Source organism: Magnolia sinica, chromosome 1 (genome assembly GCF_029962835.1).
Source record: "Magnolia sinica isolate HGM2019 chromosome 1, MsV1, whole genome shotgun sequence".
Lineage (NCBI taxonomy): Eukaryota > Viridiplantae > Streptophyta > Magnoliopsida > Magnoliales > Magnoliaceae > Magnolia > Magnolia sinica.
In genome coordinates this window covers 33,522,637-33,534,653 of record NC_080573.1, presented here as the reverse complement: position 1 = coordinate 33,534,653, position 12,017 = coordinate 33,522,637, and positions in this window count along the sequence as shown.

The window sequence follows — 12,017 nt, the reverse complement described above, 5'->3', positions numbered from 1 at the left end:
TGCGTATTAGGCCCATGTGATGTAGCCCATCGTGATGTACGTGTTTGAATGGAGCTGCCCATGTCATACGGCCCACTTGATGTTTATGAGGCCTATTGGTGCGACTCGTTGGTGTGGCCCACTTGATGTAGATGAGGCCCATTATGATATATTTCTGGCCCACAAGATGAGGCCCCTTTGAGATGTATTTCCAGCCCATGTGATGCGGCCCATAGCGATGTGTATTAGGCCCTTACGTGAGGTTATGGGCTCGCTATATGTTTGGCTCTATATAGGCCACTGCTTGGGAGAAATGTTGGTTAAATGGCCACATTGATGGGCAATGATGGTTTAATGTCCACATTGTGACCTTCCCTTCGGCCTTGTTCGGCCGATTCCGATTGTCGAGGTTGAGTATCAAGGCTGATTTCGATTGTTGTGGCTGATTGCCGATTTCGATTATCGAGGCCAATTATCGATCGATTTCTGATTATTGTGGCTGATTCTGATTATCGAGACCGATTATTAATCGATTCTGATTATTGTGGCCAATTACCGATTTCAATCATCGAGGTCGATTATCAATCGATTCCGATTGTCGTGGCCAATTGCCGATTAGCGATCGAGGCTGATTATCGTGACCGATTGCTGATTCCGATTATTATGGTCGATTGACAATTCTGATTATCAATCAATTTCAATTGTTGTGGCCGATTGCCGATTCTGATTATCGAGGCCGATTATTGATTGATTTCGATTATTGTGGTCGATTCCGATCATCGAGGCCGATTATCGATCGATTCCAACTAAAATGGTCGATTGCTGATTAGCGATCGAGGCTGATTATCGTGATCGATTGCCGATTCTGATTGTTATAGCCGATTACTGATTCCAATTATCGATCGATTTTGATTATCGTGGTCAATTGCCGATTAGCGTTCGAGGATGATTATCGTGACCGATTGCAGATTCTGATTATCAAGGCTGATTATCCATCAATTCCAATTGTTATAGCCGATTGCTGATTCCGATCATCGAGTCCGATTCCGATTGTTGAGGCCGATTATATAAGCCGATTATCGAGGCCAGATATCGAGGTCGATTGTCGAGGCCCAATGTGATGTATATGCGACCCATAGTTGAGGCCCATTGTGGTGTATATTCGGCTTGTGTGATGTATATGCAGCCCGTGTTTAAGGCCTAATGTGATGAATATGAGGTCTATATGATGAGGCCCATTGTGATGCATATGAGGGCCAGGCAATGGAATCCATTGTGATGTGTATGAGGCCCATGTGAGAGGCCCATCGTGATGTGTATTAAGCTCTTGAGTGAGGCCCATGGTATTGTATATTAGGTCCTTGTGTGAGGCCATGGGTCTACTTTATGTTAGGCTCTATATGGGTCATTCCTTGAGGGCAATGTTGGTTAAATGTCCACATTGTTGAGGCCGATTGTTGATGCCAGTTATTAATACCGATTATGAGTATGTGACAGCATAACATCATGATACATGCTCATACGCATCATCTGCATGTTTGTTATGAGATGTGGTTGACCATTGCATATGTCATTGGGTAGGTTGTTATGAGACTCCTTGATAGGCGGAGGTTATGCACAGGATTGATGCATGACTGGATTGTATGACTCATGTATCTTGTATTGTGTGTTGTGACTACTGTACGCCCTAGCAATATTAGGGTCATAGCCTCCACAGGCATATCATGGATGGCAAGATGGGACACCGAAAATGTTTGGTTCTAGCATACGGGCATCATAGATGTCCCTAGGTAAAAATTTCTAAACCACCGTGGCCAGGAGACGCTCCAATGTCGAGACCGAGTGGATATATGGGCGCATGAGGGCCGTATACTAGTAGGCCGCGTCTCTCACTGTGTCGTGGTCGGTTGGGATGGGGTGTGGCCTTACCCGCTCGAGGGTAGGGGGCATAACTAGGCTGAGTTTGACTAGCTGTAAATGGATCCGCCATCGATATGTCGGGTAGGTATTGGCTGACTACTGGCCAGGCAGATGGTGAGGTCTCTTCCACTTACATGGTCGTGTGTCAGTGGGCGGCAGTTACATGTATAGTGTACTAGACCTCGGTGATGATTCCAGAGAGGAACCGTACTGATATGTGGACTTATTGAGCAGGAGTTGCATACTCATTCATTAATTCATTCACTATCCACTCAGTTTGGTGGTGCGTAACTATTTGTTATGTGTACCTTCGCAATGGCCAGGATTTCGGTTGGGGTGCGCGACTAACTTGAGATCAGGAGTTTCCCACATTGAGTCTGACAATCCAAATTTAGGTATGGGACTGGTTTGGATAGAAGTCCTTTGTGGTGGATCCCGTATCCTGCGATACTACGTACTATCATCCCGACTTCGCACTCTATCTTGGTCATTTCATTCGCATCGCATATTACATTACATCCTCAGCACATAGTATTTGGCTTACTATCTCTGCATTACATGACTGATCTACCTTGCTTCCTCAGTATATGATATTGTTTTTATTATATTTTTACATCGTATAGCCTGGATAAGGCTGATGGTATTTATGGGCCTATTAGCATGTTTTCGCATTGCTTTGATATCGTATGATTTATGATCTTACTAGTATTTTTGATATTGTATGATTTATGGGCTTATCAATATTTTCGCTTACTCTGATTACTTTGATATTGCTTACTTGGCACTTACCTTGTGAATACACTTTCACCACCCACTAAGCTTTCTATAAGCTTATGCACGATAGATGCTTGCAGGTGGTGTTAGGTTGTAGTAGCATTGAGCTTGAAGTATACAACGAAACTTTGGAGCATTGATTTTGTCATATGTATTTCCCTTTCAGCACTGTATTCAAATGTTTATATTAGTGGATATGTGATGATGATGTTGCCTTTGTGATTTGGGTAAACTTGTGGTTATGCTTATTACGAGTTAAATGTATGTTGGGAAATCCTTCTTGTAGGATCCCAGGATCGAAATTTGGCGTATGGACGCTGGGAACCGAGAATAGGGTACTACGGAGGCTGTCGGCACCGGATTCGACGATCAAAAATTTTGTGAGCCCGGTTTCTGAGTTTGGGGCGTGAGAAGCATTGTAGCTCCACCGATACAGTACTCTCAATCAACCTATAAAGGTTTGCGCTCATCTGTGCCTTCATACCTATGAGTGCCCCTTTCAAAACTTTCAAGATACCTTCATACTTAGAGAACTTGCACCCTGGTGAATCAAGAGTTCTCAGAGATATTAAATTTTTCTTCAAATTAGGAATGTGTTTCACATCTGTCATAGTATGATCAACCACATTAAACATTTTAATACTCACCAAACCAATTCTAATAATCTTACAAGCATGATCATTACCTATAAGAACCAAACCACAATCATACTTTTTGTACATGGTGAACCAACTCCGATAAGGACATATGTTATATGATGCCCTCATGTCCAGAAGTCACTCGTTATACAAGTGTCTAACCTTAGACACAAAGAATACGTCACAACCACTCTTGACTTCACTAGATTATGCTAAATTGACCTCTTTTGAGGAATTATCTGAATTCTCATCTTTCTGGATTATGGGACTTGTGCAATTTTTCTTTATATGTCCTCTCCTGCCATAATCCCAGCACTTCAACTTCCATTCATCCTTTGAGTTGGACCTTGATCATGATTTACCCTTCTCTCATTTAGATGACGTTTCCCTTGTAATAAGTGCCCTCGTAGAAGTACCTTCCCCACTGTTATTCATTCTCTGTTGCTTCGACTAAAGGGTAAAGATAATGGTATTGAGGTCCACGGTATCCCAACCATGGCACAGAGTATCCATCATATTCTCGTATGAATTCAAAAGGGACGTCAACAATATTAGGACTTTCTCTTCTTCATCAATCTTCACCTCTACACTTGTCAGTTTGGAAACAAGTTTGTTGAAAGCATTGATGTATTCACAAAGATACGACCCTTCCACCATCTTCAAAGTATAAAGTTATCTCTTCGTATATATGTGATTAGAGAGCGACTTCTCATGTAAAGGCTCTCCAACCTCACCGACAAGCCCGCGATAGTCGTCTCATTGATCACATTATAAAGGACAGTATCACCAAGCACAATTGGATTGCGCTAATTGCCCTCTAATCTAGGTCATCCCAATCCTCTTCCTTCATGGTTTCAAGACGTCTCGCTTTGTCAAAGAGTACCTGCGACACCCCTTGCAGAATTAGGAGGGCTTTCATCTTCAACCTCCATAATTCAACATTAGTTTTACCTATAAACTTCTCCATCTTGTATTTCGCATTTCATCCATTTGAACCCATGTCTCATATTAAATCTAAAACCCTAATGTAAAGCCTACAATCTAATATAACTTGCTGTGTGCAACCGCCACACATTAGGCGCAGAAGCAACCTAGAACGAATCAAACACACGAATAGAAAAACGAAAATTGAGCAATCATAAAGAAACACAGATTTTACATGGAAAAACTCATGGAAAAAAACCATAGTACCAATTAACAAACGATCCACTATGTATAATAAAAAAGTTACAAGAAATGGATAGCTTACAGATTCGAAAGCCCAAGCTTTCTTTCCTTACAAAACCTTAGAAATCGTGTAAGACCTCTCTACAACACACAGATTAACCCGAATTATGTATTACAAAGGCTTATATAGACTTTCGTATGAAATTAGAAACAAAACCTACACTTATGTAGAACTTGCATGTCCATTTGATCGACCCCACCCATCCTTCGGTTGACCGAAATCATCATAGGGATTCTTGGTTTACTAGAATCCAACCTCGGTCGACCGGGAATATTATGGGGAGGTTCGATCAACCCTACGAGAGTTTGGCTGATCGAACTCCACTGGACAAATTAAAGGCACTTTGAAAACAAAGTTCTTTCGCAACATGTGTTGTGACGTTACTTGAAATTTGAAGAAAGCTATAAATAGAAGTTGATTGTCGGTTAAATTTCTATTTATAACCGGTCATTTCTTTATCATTGAGTTCCAGTGCAGTTGCATATGGATGATGATCCACAGAGGAAATTGTTGATCTCTTTGAAGGTGACATTTCATGTGTTATCATAGAATCTAGCCCACCGATGTCCATCATGAGAATGGGCCATCTCACCAACCTATGATTGTCATTAGGGTTGGCAATTGGTAGGGTTAGATTGGTCTAGGACATAATGAGAATGGATCCAATCCAAACTCAATTTATTTATCAAATATGTTGAAATCTCAACACCAACCGAATCCATCTATAAATGGGTCAACCAAATTAACCTAATTTACCTGACCAATTTAATTCACAACAAATAATATATATATATATATATGTCATCATATATTTAAAATTCCTAATTAATATATTATCAAATCCTTACTACATACCGTTCAAATTACAACTATCATAATTAAGTTTAAAATTTAAAACTTATATTATATTTGAAATACAGAATATATGTATATAGTTAGCATTTAGTGATTAGACAAGGATGGGCCATATTCATGACCCACCAGAGTGTAGCTCATCAAACCAAACCCAAAACTCATTTAAGTTTCGGTTGACAAAACACACCGTGAACCTAACCCATATGGAAAATGTGTCAACCTGAACCCTTTTCCGGGTTAGGTCCAGGTCAAGTTAAAATCCAGGTAGGGTTGGTGGGTGGAGTCAAGTTTTTCCACCCCTATTTGCCATAAAATGAAATTAAGAAGATTTGCGCAAGGCATTTTAATCGCCAAATTCCTTAATTATATATATATATATATATATATATTTGAATGCTCAACTGCGCACTAGTTCGCATGGAACTCGTGTGAACTTTTTTAAGAACTCATCATACATGATGTGACTCCAAAATCTGAACGGTCCACTTGAAGAAGTACCTCATGAAACCCCCCGGGCCTAATTTTTACCTTGATCCAAAACTTTGGTGGGCCATGAAAAATAAAAATAGTTTCCTCCTCTGATTTGCATTTCTCTTTGCTATGGAGCACCAAAATTTTAAATCGGGGTGAAAATTTATCCCTTGGGGTTTCACGGGATTCCGTATCACATGGACCGTTCAAATTAGATGCCTATGACATGTTTGCAAAGGTGCACATATGCGTAGGTGCACAACTCAGTACGACTCTCTCTCTCTCTCTCTCTCTCTCTCTCTCTCTCTCTCTCTCTCTCTCTCTCTCTCTCTCTATATATATATATATATATATATATATATATATATAACCCCTCTCAACTATTGTATGTGGTGTGACTCACCTAAGGTATGGATCGACTTGAATTTTAAGCCAGTGGCCTACCATGGAATGGTGCATCTAACTGATGGAGTAAATGTTCGACACACATCACGGTTGGGCCCACACGGCTCGACCTCATGGGAAGTCCCACACGGCTCGACGTAACGGGAACTTCCCATGAGGTCGAGCTCATGTGAACTTCCCATGAGGTCGAGCCGTGTGGGCCCAACCATGATGTGTGTTGAACATCAATACCATGCATTTGATGGGTTCCCTTTAGGTCACGAGGTATTCTAAAAATTAGCTGTATAAGAAACTCAGGTGGGCCATACCATCTAAAATCATGTGAAGACATGCTTAAAACATATAAAAGTGCTTGGCGGGGCCACCTGAGTTTCGAATGAGTCTGAAACTTGGCCTGACCCCTCATCCAATTGGGACACACACAATAGATGATCTAGATTTGTGAACCACATCTTAGTGAGCCCAAGAAATGATTATGAATGTTTTAATGGGAGGGTAACCCTTCTCAACTGTTGTATGTGATGTGGCCCACCCAAGTCATGGATTGACTTGATTTTTAAGCTCGTGGCCCACCATGGAACAGTTCGTCTAACTAATGGGGTTGATGTTCGACACACATCACAATGGGCCCACACAGCTCAACCTCATAGTACCTTTTGCAAACTTTTTGAGAACTCATCATACGTGATGTGAGTCCAAAATCTAAATGGTCCATGTGATGCAACACCCTTTTACTTTGATCCGAAACTTTGGTAGGCCATGGAAAAAGAAAACAGTTTCCTTTATTGATTTGCATCTCTCTTTGCTATGGCCCACCTAAGTTTTAGATCATGGTAAAAATCGGTCCCTTGGGGTTTCTTGGGACGCCGCATCACATGGACCGTTTGGATTAGACAACCATAACATGTGTGCAAAGGTGCACACTTGCGCAGGTGAGCATGCCTCTCTCTCTCTCTCCTTTGCACACTTGCCCAGGTGAGCATGCCTCTCTCTCTCTCTCTCTCTCTCTCTCTCTCTCTGTGTGTATGCGTGTGTGTATAACGTTGTATATTAACTGGCACCATTTCTATTTTGTTTTACGATGCGCCACTTGTATGTAACATGTGCGTCGTACAATAGGTGGGCCACATAATAAGGACGCATGGACCAAAAACCAAAATGATCCATTTCAATGTATTATGTGTGGCCCACAGGTGAGTGGATGATTTCAATTTTCACTCAGGTGATCACCATGGTATTGTCCACCCTTTTCACGGCATGGATGTTCCATTTATGTAAAAGTTAAAGTTAGCATCCAATGTTTTGAACATTTCTAGGAGTTGCTATTCACACTCACCCTTTTTGTCAAATACATCTGATTTTTCTACTTTTGGTAATAGAATAGTACAACGTGAATACCTGGGTCTTGCCTTTTATCTAATAGTGACAAACGTCGCACTTACAAATTTCTTGGGAGATTTTCAAAATTTTATGTTTTCCTCACGAAATTATTAGGAAAATCTTGCTAAAAGTAAATTTTAAAAACATTTTATTATAAAGTCTAAATGATCTTAAAATTTTAAATATATAAGTGTATAAATGAATTATTTAAAATTTTAAATAATTTTTGCATTAATATCAGGGTATTTTGTGATAAAATCTTGAAATTTGAAAAAATAATTCCCAATATTATGAAAATTTTGCAATATTGGCACCATAACATCATCTGCTTGATTTTTTTCACAAGCGTTAGGATATTTTCAAAATCTAGGTGATATTTGTCATTGTTTTATCACCTATATTTTGAAATTAGATATTAATGCATAAGTAGGAGTGTATCATCTACAAACAATCAGGTTTCTCTACTAATCACTTTGTAAATCAGACCATTGATTCTTCCGCAATCTTGTCCTATTTTGTAGAAGAACACCACAATGTCTTTTCTATAGTCATAGGTGCCCAAACACCATCATTTTAGAGATGAAATTTTGCACATTTTATCCCTAATTGCATTAACTAAGAATTTAAGAGCATTTACAAAAATAGAATAGATCATCAGGTGGGCCACACCATCATCGAATGAGTGGATTAACCTGATTGTCAGATTCTTGAAATGAGTCTTTTTCATGATGCTTTTACAAAAATAGAATCGATCATCAGGTGGGCCACACCATTATCGAATGAGTGGATTAACCTGATTGTCAGATTCTTGAAATGAGTCTTTTTCATGATGATGCTACCATTTGCATGGTACGGATGTCCTGCCTAAGTTGCATGGCCATTGTAAGGATAGGATTGCATGACAATTCATGGTGCCATTTTCTGTAGGTGATAAGCTCTCTCAAGAATAGATGTTTTGACCACTTTTCGCTTTATTGCCTTTTGTGGGGCCCTTATGCCGATTTCATGGTTTCAAGGGTGCTATTTCCCAACTTGGGTAATGATGCATTTTGCCTTTATCTAGACAAAATGATGGATTAGATTTCAAAGTATCTGACCCATGATCTGCATAGCTAAAGTGATTTTGACGCCCATGGTATTTCATGAATTGCCCTAAGAGGAGAATTCATATGATACATGGCCAGTATCTTTGCACAATATACATATGTTTAAAATTTGAAAAGTGTGGTCCATGGTTTAGAAGCTTCCAAGCCATTGGTTTATTAAGAACTTCTTTGGATGGATCATCCTATGAAAAATCTCCCAATTAGAAGGTTCTAGTGACCAATATTAAAACCTTCGTTTGAGTGTGAACGTGAGTTATTGTTGTGTTTTGCTTCTTAATTGTCTAATTGTAAGCTAAGATTGAAATATTAAGATGGTTTATTAAAGAGATTTATCATGAAAGATGGCCTGGATAGGTGGGCCCGCAGGATCTAACGGTCTACACGATCTTGAGACCTTCGCAAAAGCTAAAGATGAATGGTGCATATCTGCTGGTCCACCTAAACACTTCTGGAGCAGAGAGTTACAATCACTCCATTGATTTTACGATTAAGATGACCCCGAATTATGATCAACAGTTTTGATCTTCAATGAAATGAGCCAGATGGACAATGGATATGATACTCTTTCTCCTTATTTTCTCTTTAGATCATTGTTATTGGTTGTCGTTTACATGGGATTCCTTCTCTTTTTAAAAGGGTCACAGAGTTTAGATGAGGGAGGGACTCATCTTACCTGACATCCCTAATCCATCCTATTGAAATTGAATTAAAAGATGAAATTCAAATTGAAATCTCAACAGATAATTCCAAAGATAAAGAGAAAGAGATACATAACCAAACTTGGGTGGGACCCACCCACAGATGGTTATTCATAAGTGGGCTCCATGGGCCTATATCCAACGTATGGAAGGATGTGGGATGCAATGATGCGACCATCCAGCTTACTAGGGGCCCAATTGTCAAAATCGAAAACCCTTAAAAATTATGAAAGATGCAGCAGGCTACATATCATATAATTCATAAAGTACAAAAAATATCTCATTTTGCATGGGGAGACCAATGGTCATGGATTCTTTGTAAAAATCAACTATTAATTAGCAGTGTTAAGTATATGAGGCTTGCTTTGTTGCCACTTAAAAATGATTTAATGTCATTTTGGTCAACTGTAATCATAGCTTATATAAACCATGGGTTTATCAATACTAGCTATTTTTAGTCATTACCAAAATTTCCCATACGGTAGCTGACTAAAATGAGCTCATTTTTAAGTGGTAAGCCATTAAGGCCTACTCTTTTAATGTAATTTCCTAAACCAAAGCATCTCTCTTTTGCATGTTATTGGTTGGATTACAAATCAATAGAACATATCCTAAAAGGCAAGGAGATGTTGATGGCCGTATCCACCTGAGATCAGCGGCCGCAAAGGAACGGTTGGATTACTAATGAATAGACAAATCCTAAAAGGCAAGGAGATATTGATGGCCGTATCCACCCAAGATCAGCTGCCGGAAAAGAACGGTTTTTTTTTCCCTTTCCCTTGTAACGGTAAAACTGGACATTTAATAGGTAAAACTCGAGAGAGAGAGAGAGAGAGAGAGAGAGAGAGAGAGAGAGAGAGAGAGTTAGAACTATTCAATTAATTACTTCATATTATGGTCTATAAGCTATCGATTTTATGGTCCACCATATCACCAGCCTCAGTCACCATTGACGTTTTTCAATGTATGGAAATTTTGCTTAACTTCTCAAGGGAAAGAAAGTTTCACCAACAAGTCTTTGGATTGTTCAATAATTCAAATAGTTATCCGTACGGATCATTTACGAAATATAAATAAATTAATCACAAGAGAAGTTGATTTATTACATAAAGGTGGGGAGTTTTGACCGAAGAAAGGACATGATGAGGTTAATCATCATCTTCCTCAATCGATAGATACCTCGAATCTACAAGGTGTTGTTGAATCCATGAGAGAAAATCTCAAATCTACGATCAGAAATAGAATTTCTAAAAAGTTTTAATTAATAGATTGAATAAATAAAAACAAGTTTAACACCCTTTAAATAATCCTAAACAAACCTTAAAAACGTAATCAAATAATTCTAGTCAAATAAAGAAACAAATTCCAAAAATGTGTAAATTTCCGCAGTCTGTCGACATGTCGAAACAACCAAAAAGTGTCTGCCTGTCGCCTCGTTCTGTCGAATAGTATTTTTACTTATCGAGTAGACCTATGAATAGTATTTCAACCTATCTAAACTGACAGAAATTGGCCAACAAGCAATTTGAAATTTCTGGCGGAATTTTGACATGTCAACCACGAAGGTCGACCGGTCGAACTATGTTAAGTGTGGTCGATCTTTCTTGGCTTCTTTTCTTCGATCCATCTTAGCCATCAACGAAACCGCAACCCATTCTACATCAGTCCCCTCCACTTCAAAAAATCTCGTCCTCGAGTTATCTTCCAGATTCGGCTCATGATACTTGTACAGGGCCACCACATTAAACGTGCATGAGATCTCCATATCTTCAGGAAGATCAATAATATAAGTGTTGTCATTAATCTTACAGAGGATAGACACTAGTCCAGTCTTCTTATTCTTCATCTTATTGTACATCCCGGTTAAAAATCTCTCTTTGCATAAATGAATCATCACATCAGCGCCCACATTGAATACCTTCAGATGTCAATGTGTGTCATCATTTTCCTTGTACTTGTCATTGGATACCTTTAACTAAGCTTGAACATCAGCATATACACTTATGATTCGGTCTGCCATATGTTCTGTGGCAACGCTCATACCTGCGAGTTTGGGCAAAGGAACCAAATTGAGAGTATATCGAGTCGACAGGTGGACTTGCAAGTGGAACGGTTCAGCATGTTATATTGAACGTGAATTCCGCCTGAGCTAATGCCAAGTCCCATTGTTTGGGATTATCTCCCTAGAAGCATCATATAAGGTTTTCAAGTGTACGATTCACTACCTCAGTCTGCCCATCTGTTTATAGATGATATGCACTACTGAACTATAGTTTGGTGTCAAATTGTGGCCACAAAGTCCTCCTAAAGTGAGTGAGGGACTTAGTGTCATGATCTGAGGTGATGGATTTTGGGACCCCATGTAGGCAAACAATTTCTTGAAAAAACATATTTTGCAACATGTGTAGCGTCAAGAGTTTTCTTACATGGTATGAATTGAGTCATCTTGGAAAATCTATCAACCGCGATGAACACTGAGTCCACACCATGCTATGTTCGTGGGAGTTCTAGCACAAATCCTATAGATAAATCCTCCCAATGGTCATCAGGGAAAAGTAATGGA